Source organism: Pleurodeles waltl, chromosome 2_1 (genome assembly GCF_031143425.1).
Source record: "Pleurodeles waltl isolate 20211129_DDA chromosome 2_1, aPleWal1.hap1.20221129, whole genome shotgun sequence".
In the NCBI taxonomy this organism is placed as follows: Eukaryota; Metazoa; Chordata; class Amphibia; order Caudata; family Salamandridae; genus Pleurodeles; species Pleurodeles waltl.
The window spans coordinates 612,119,876-612,125,875 of NC_090438.1; positions in this window are offsets into that span (position 1 = coordinate 612,119,876).

Consider the following 6,000-nt stretch of genomic DNA (forward strand, 5'->3'; position numbering starts at 1 on the left):
AATATGTTTACAAATACTGTTCCTTTGCAATGTATTGCTGCAGGTTTTCAGAGTGTGTTAGGATGTGGACCCTTTCAGGGCCTACCAGAGTCTTTGACTGCAACATGCCTGGGCGTGGTTCTGGGCTGGGCCAAGACTCTATAAAAGAGAGCCAGCCCAACTCCCAGTGCTCACTATTCAGCGGTCCCGGTGCAGAGCAGCAGCTTCTTCCGGAGCTCCTGTCCCAGCGGCTCCTGTCCCAGTGGCCTATTTGGATCTTCCAGTCTTCTGCCCTAATCCTTCATTGGTGATCATTGTTCCAGGCGGTAAGACGGTGGTTGGACTGTCCCGACACCGTTATTTCGAATTTTCATATTCTTGTTTTAAATTCTTAAATGAGTAACAAATTACTTGCGCGCTACCATTTCTTGACATTTATATGGTAGTTTACAAATAGGCAAGATGCGCAATTTATTTCATAAAGGTTTGACTTTGTTATTCATTGCGCGCTACCATTTCATGACATTTACATGGTGGCTTAAGAATCGGCAAGACGTGCGATTCGTTTTATGGTGTTTAAACATTGTTGTCCATTGCGCGCTACTATTTCTTGACATTTACATGATGTTTTATGAATTGGCAAGACGCACAACTTGTTTCATGAGCATTTAACTTTGTTGTTCATTGCGCGCTACCATTTCTTGACATTTTACATGGTGGCTTAAGAATCGGCAAAAGAAGCGCGATTCGTTTCATTGTACTTTGATCTTGTTATTTATTGTGAGCTGTTATTCCTTGACATTTACATCGTGTTTTACGAATCGGCAAGATGCGCGATTCGATTAATGATGATTTGACTTTGATATGCATTGCGTGCTACCATTTCTTGGTATTTTACATGGTAACACTCGAATTGGCAAGATGCACGATTCCCTCCTCGAGTTTAATTCATGTTGTTTATTGTATGCTACTATTCTAAGATATTTATTATGTAATATTTGAGTTGACAAGTTATGTGATTTGTTTCCTGAATCCATATTGTGTTATTCATGATGCACAATCCTTTTATGGTGTTTACTATATATATATATATATATATATATATATATATATATATATATATATATCTGCAATATGCGCAATTTGTGTTGAAACATTTTAAGAGTACACAGAAGGCCAGAGTTTCTAGATGCAATATTGTATGGTCCTAGTATACATTCTCAAAACAGGATTTCTATGACTGGTTTAAAATTTAGTCAGAATGTTTTTTCTGATTCTCATGTAAAGGAAAGTACTTGAATAAGAAAGTTTTCATTTAATTCATCTTGATTTCCCTACAGGTATCCGGCCATCTTGAAACTTAGTCATTTTAAACTTAACTCTTAGATTGTTCATGTTTTCAGAGTGACTAGGCTTAGAATCATAGTCTAGTATTGATTTCTGGAGATATAATTTTCATATTGTGTGTTCTAACCTTTTTCTTACTACAGGTCTCCTTCCCAGCTGTTCCCTTCCTAATCCCCTCTTCCCCTCTTGGACTCTCTCAGTCTCTGTGATTTATCTATCAGAGTCTTGGAGCTGTTCAGTGGTGGATGTGTTGGGAACGTGCACAGACCCCGAGGATCTGGTGACTCAGACAGTTGGTGGCGATGGTACCTACCTTGTCCTGGCTTTCCTTCCACATGTATGTTAGGAGGTTGTGGGAATTGGTGTGTGTGTGCATTTGTGTATGTGTGTGTGTGTGTGTGTGTTGGTACAAGTGTTTGCGTGTGTGTGTTGGCGTGACTTCCTGTGTTGTGTGTGTTGTGTATGTGTACTAACGTCGTTCCCTCCAGTGTGTGCTAGGTTTGTGTACTTACGGTTGGTGTCGTGGTCTCCGTCGCTGGTCCGGGAGTTGCATGGCCAGGTAGAGGATTGGGAGGAGTTGCAATATGCGTGCCATGGCTCCTACAGATGTGCCTGTGTTCCTGAAAGTAGGTGTTCCCTTTTATATTGGTTATTTTCACCACGCTTTTGGTGACGGTGGTTCCACCCCAGAAATCCTAGCTGTGTGCTTCCTTGTAATATGTTCATGGGATACTGCCTGACCGCTGGCCTAAAGATGACTGCCACCTGGCACGCCAGCCCTTCCGCTGTGGCAGGCTGAACAGTAACTTGGCTGTGTTCTGCAGGTGTCTTCTCAGTACTTGTGATATGGCGGTCTTCACCCGCCAACTCCACCGCAGCGGTACACTGACCGCCATACTTGTAATGAGGCCCTATATTCTCAGACGTTACCCTAGCAGATGCCATGGCGGGTTCACATAATGTAGTCTGTCACTTAAAGGTGAAGCAGTGTTGTTGACGTTAGTTATCAAAAGTTTCTTGACAAAAGTATTGCACAGTCAGAAGGAGGATCAATTTATGCCCCCACTGGTTTAGTTGCTACAGTGGCATAGGGTATCAGTTCCTCCTTCAGGCACCTAATACTCAGACTTTGAGATATGAAGATAGAGCTTTCTCCATTGCTTCAGTCAAAACATGGAATCCACTAACACCACATCTCAGTGAACTTACCAACCTACATTTAGAAAGGTTGTAAAAACTATCCTTGTCGAAATTTAAATAAACAGGTCTAATTCACATCATTTTAAGTTACACAAGCAATGAAAAATTTATGAAATGACACCATTACACCACGCCATGTAGTTATACCATTGTGCATGTCAAAAGTTGTAGCACAGTAGTGCAGGAACAATACAAACAATGAGAATGTGACTGGCTGTTGTTTAGTGCAATTGTGTTTTTCATACTTTTTTTTAGCACAAAATGCATCCTCACAACAAAAATTGAGACGAGGATGCATTTTGCGTCAAAGTATAGCACTAAGGGCCAGATGTAGGAACGAAAAGATTTGCGTGTCGCAAAACGAGATGAACGTAAAAATCGCTGTACCAAATAGCGATTCGGTGCGGAGTCGCACCGCAATTTGCGACCTCGCAATTTACAAAATCGCTATTTGTGAGTTCTCAATTTGTAAGGTCACAAATTGCACAAGGGTGTGGTCCGGAGTCGCAAATTGCGACTGACTCGCAAATTGCACGCAGGTGCAAATAAAATTGTGAAAAACCCACTTCCTGGTTCTGAGCTGGAGGTGCTAACAGAGGAGTGCTGCCTGCACCATGATGTATTGTTTAGAAAGGAAGCAATGACTGTCCCTGACACCCAAAAGAAAAAAGTCTGGCAGGACATCCTCACCAAGATTAATGCCATTGGAGTCAGCCACCGCACAATAGATGAGGTCCGCAAAAGGTGGTACGACTTCCGGTCCAGGACCAAGGGAAGGGTGGCTGAGCGTACGAGGGAGATGCATGGCACTGGAGGAGGCCCATCTACAGTACCACCCCCTACAGCCATAGAGACCATGGTGGAGACCACTCTGGAGCGGGAGGCAGTACTTGGAACTGGAGACCTTGACAGTTCAGCTCCAGGAACATCCAAAAGTAAGTACCAAAATTAACTTATTTACACCACTCTATGCACCATGCACACAACCACAGTACACATAAGCATGCACCTCCAGATTAGCTCCATTCCTAAATTGCAACCTATAGAACAGTGCATTATGGGCAATGTAGTACAGTAATCCAAATATTGAGAAATATTTATTCTGAGACTTTAAACATATGTGAGGCACTGACAGTGTATCCCCTGTGTCCCACAGGTCTCCCACAAGGACCCACCAACAGCCCTACTGTGCAGGGAGATGAACCAGCCACACGCACACAAGACGAGGCAGCCACAGAAACTGCTGCGGAGTGCATGACAACACCACCCGTTCAACATGCACCAGAGGACATGGATGAGCCTGATCTGGGTTTTGAGGCAGCCAATGTGACACCGGGGCCAATGATGAGGGAGAGTCGACCACATATGTCAACTGGCTCTGTGCGGAGATGGCAACGCCCAATGCAGTCAGTGAGTGAGGAGGATGTCACAGACGAACAATTGTCGGGACTGGAGGCATCCTTACTGCAAAGTCACCGGCTGCAAAACAGACACATGTGGGTGATGAATAGGAACCCTGACAGACTGTAGCACACACTCTCCCAGGGTTTTGCCAATGTGGACAACCAGTTCACTGCTATGAACACAAACATGGCAAACCTTATCAGTTCCATAAACAACTTGGTCAGGGAAATGGTGGCAGATAGGGCACATGCAAGGCGCAGGGAGCGCAACACTACTGCCCATTTGGACAAACTGAGTGTTTCAATTGGGCGCCTTGCAACCACAACAACCTGCCTGTCAAGGTGCACAGTGAAGGAGGCTGTGAGCTACCAATCTGTGTTGTGACTGAGGCACATGATCTAAGTGTGTCAGACTTTACTTTTTGCTTTCTTCATGCAGTTTAGTTGACTATAATTTCTTCATTATATTCCTGAAATTAAAGGGATAATTTGTTGTACTATGCAATTGGGCTATGTGTGTCTTACATTAGTGAGTGTTGTCACGGTTGCCATGTACCTGCCAAAGTAGTGGGTTGCAATGTGGTTCCGTCTCTGTCTGCCCTCCATTGCGATGCTTCCATCCCCAGGCTGTCAGTGTGGTAGCTCTTGCTCCTCATCCTCCGAATCTGTGTCGTCAGGGGTGAGATACAGCCCACGTCTGGTGGCAATGTTGTGTAGGATGGCACAAGTAGCAACGATCTTGCATGCAGTTTCTGGGGCATACTGGAGTGCCCCTCCCCTTTTGTGCAGGCATCGGAATCATGACTTCAACAAGCCGAACATCCTCTCTATGACAGATCTGGTCAACCGATGTCCTATGTTGTATCGCCTCTCATCCTGATTGCCAGGTGTTAGGAATGGGGTGAGTATCCATGGTCTCAGGGCATATGCACTGTCACCTGTGTGACAAAAGAGGCAAATTTAGCAGGGCATCACAGGGTTACGCAGTAACATCTATTTAAGACATCAGAGTGTACTACACAGTACCTAATAAATATCCGTCGCCAAACTCCCCATGTTCTAGGCGTTGGTGTATCCCACTGTGCCTGAATATGTATGCATCATGTGTACTCCCTGGATATTTAGCCACAATGTCAGTAATGACATTATGGGCGTCACATACCACCTGGATGTTTAGTGAGTGGGTACATTTCCTTTTGCAGGTGGGCAAATTGGTATGTGTCCCGTCCACACACCCTATTATATGGGGGAAGTTGGCAATTCTGTAGAAGTCCAACTTGGTGCTGTTAATTTCCGCCTCATTCCTGGGAAGGTATATATAACTGGACATGTGTGCGAGTATGGCATCTAGGAAATGTCTGAAGAACCTTGAGAGGGCACTTTGGGAAACCCCACCTGCCACTGCAATCACCCCCTGATAGCTACCCGAGGCCAAGAGGTGCAGTGAGCATAGCACTTGCACATGTGTGGGGATGGCGCAGCCGCGCATTGTCTGTTGTTCAAGCTGATGTTTCAGCAGTTCAATGATCTCTAGGATAACTGCGCTGCTCAGTCTGTATTTATCATAAATCTCATCCTCAGTTTGTTGAAATAGTGTCTGCCTGGTTCGGTATATCCTCTCCTGTCTCTGCCTCCTCCTCCTCTGCTGGGCAGCCTGGACTCTCCTCCTCCATGCAATCACGTATAGTGCAGCCATTGTGAGAAAGCCAGATGCCTTCTGGGTCTCCTTTTATACTTTGGTTCTGGTTACCACCTGTTTGGAATCAGTGCTAATCTGGGTGTGCAAAACAGGCTTTTTGGACTAGTCGCAATTTGCGACTGGCTTGTGCATTCGGTTTGCGACTCGCAATTTGCGACTTCTTAATTGCGAGTCGCAAAATCAGGTCGTAATTTTTGCGAGTCTAGTAATGGGTTGCATCGCTATTTGGACTCCGAAATGGCATTGGTACATACCATTTCACTTTTTGAGAGGTCGCAAATAGCGCTGCGACCCATTTGCGACTCGCTAAGGTTTCCTACATCTGGCCCCAAATGATGGATTTGCATTTTGTATGCCTAAGCATAATTTGGC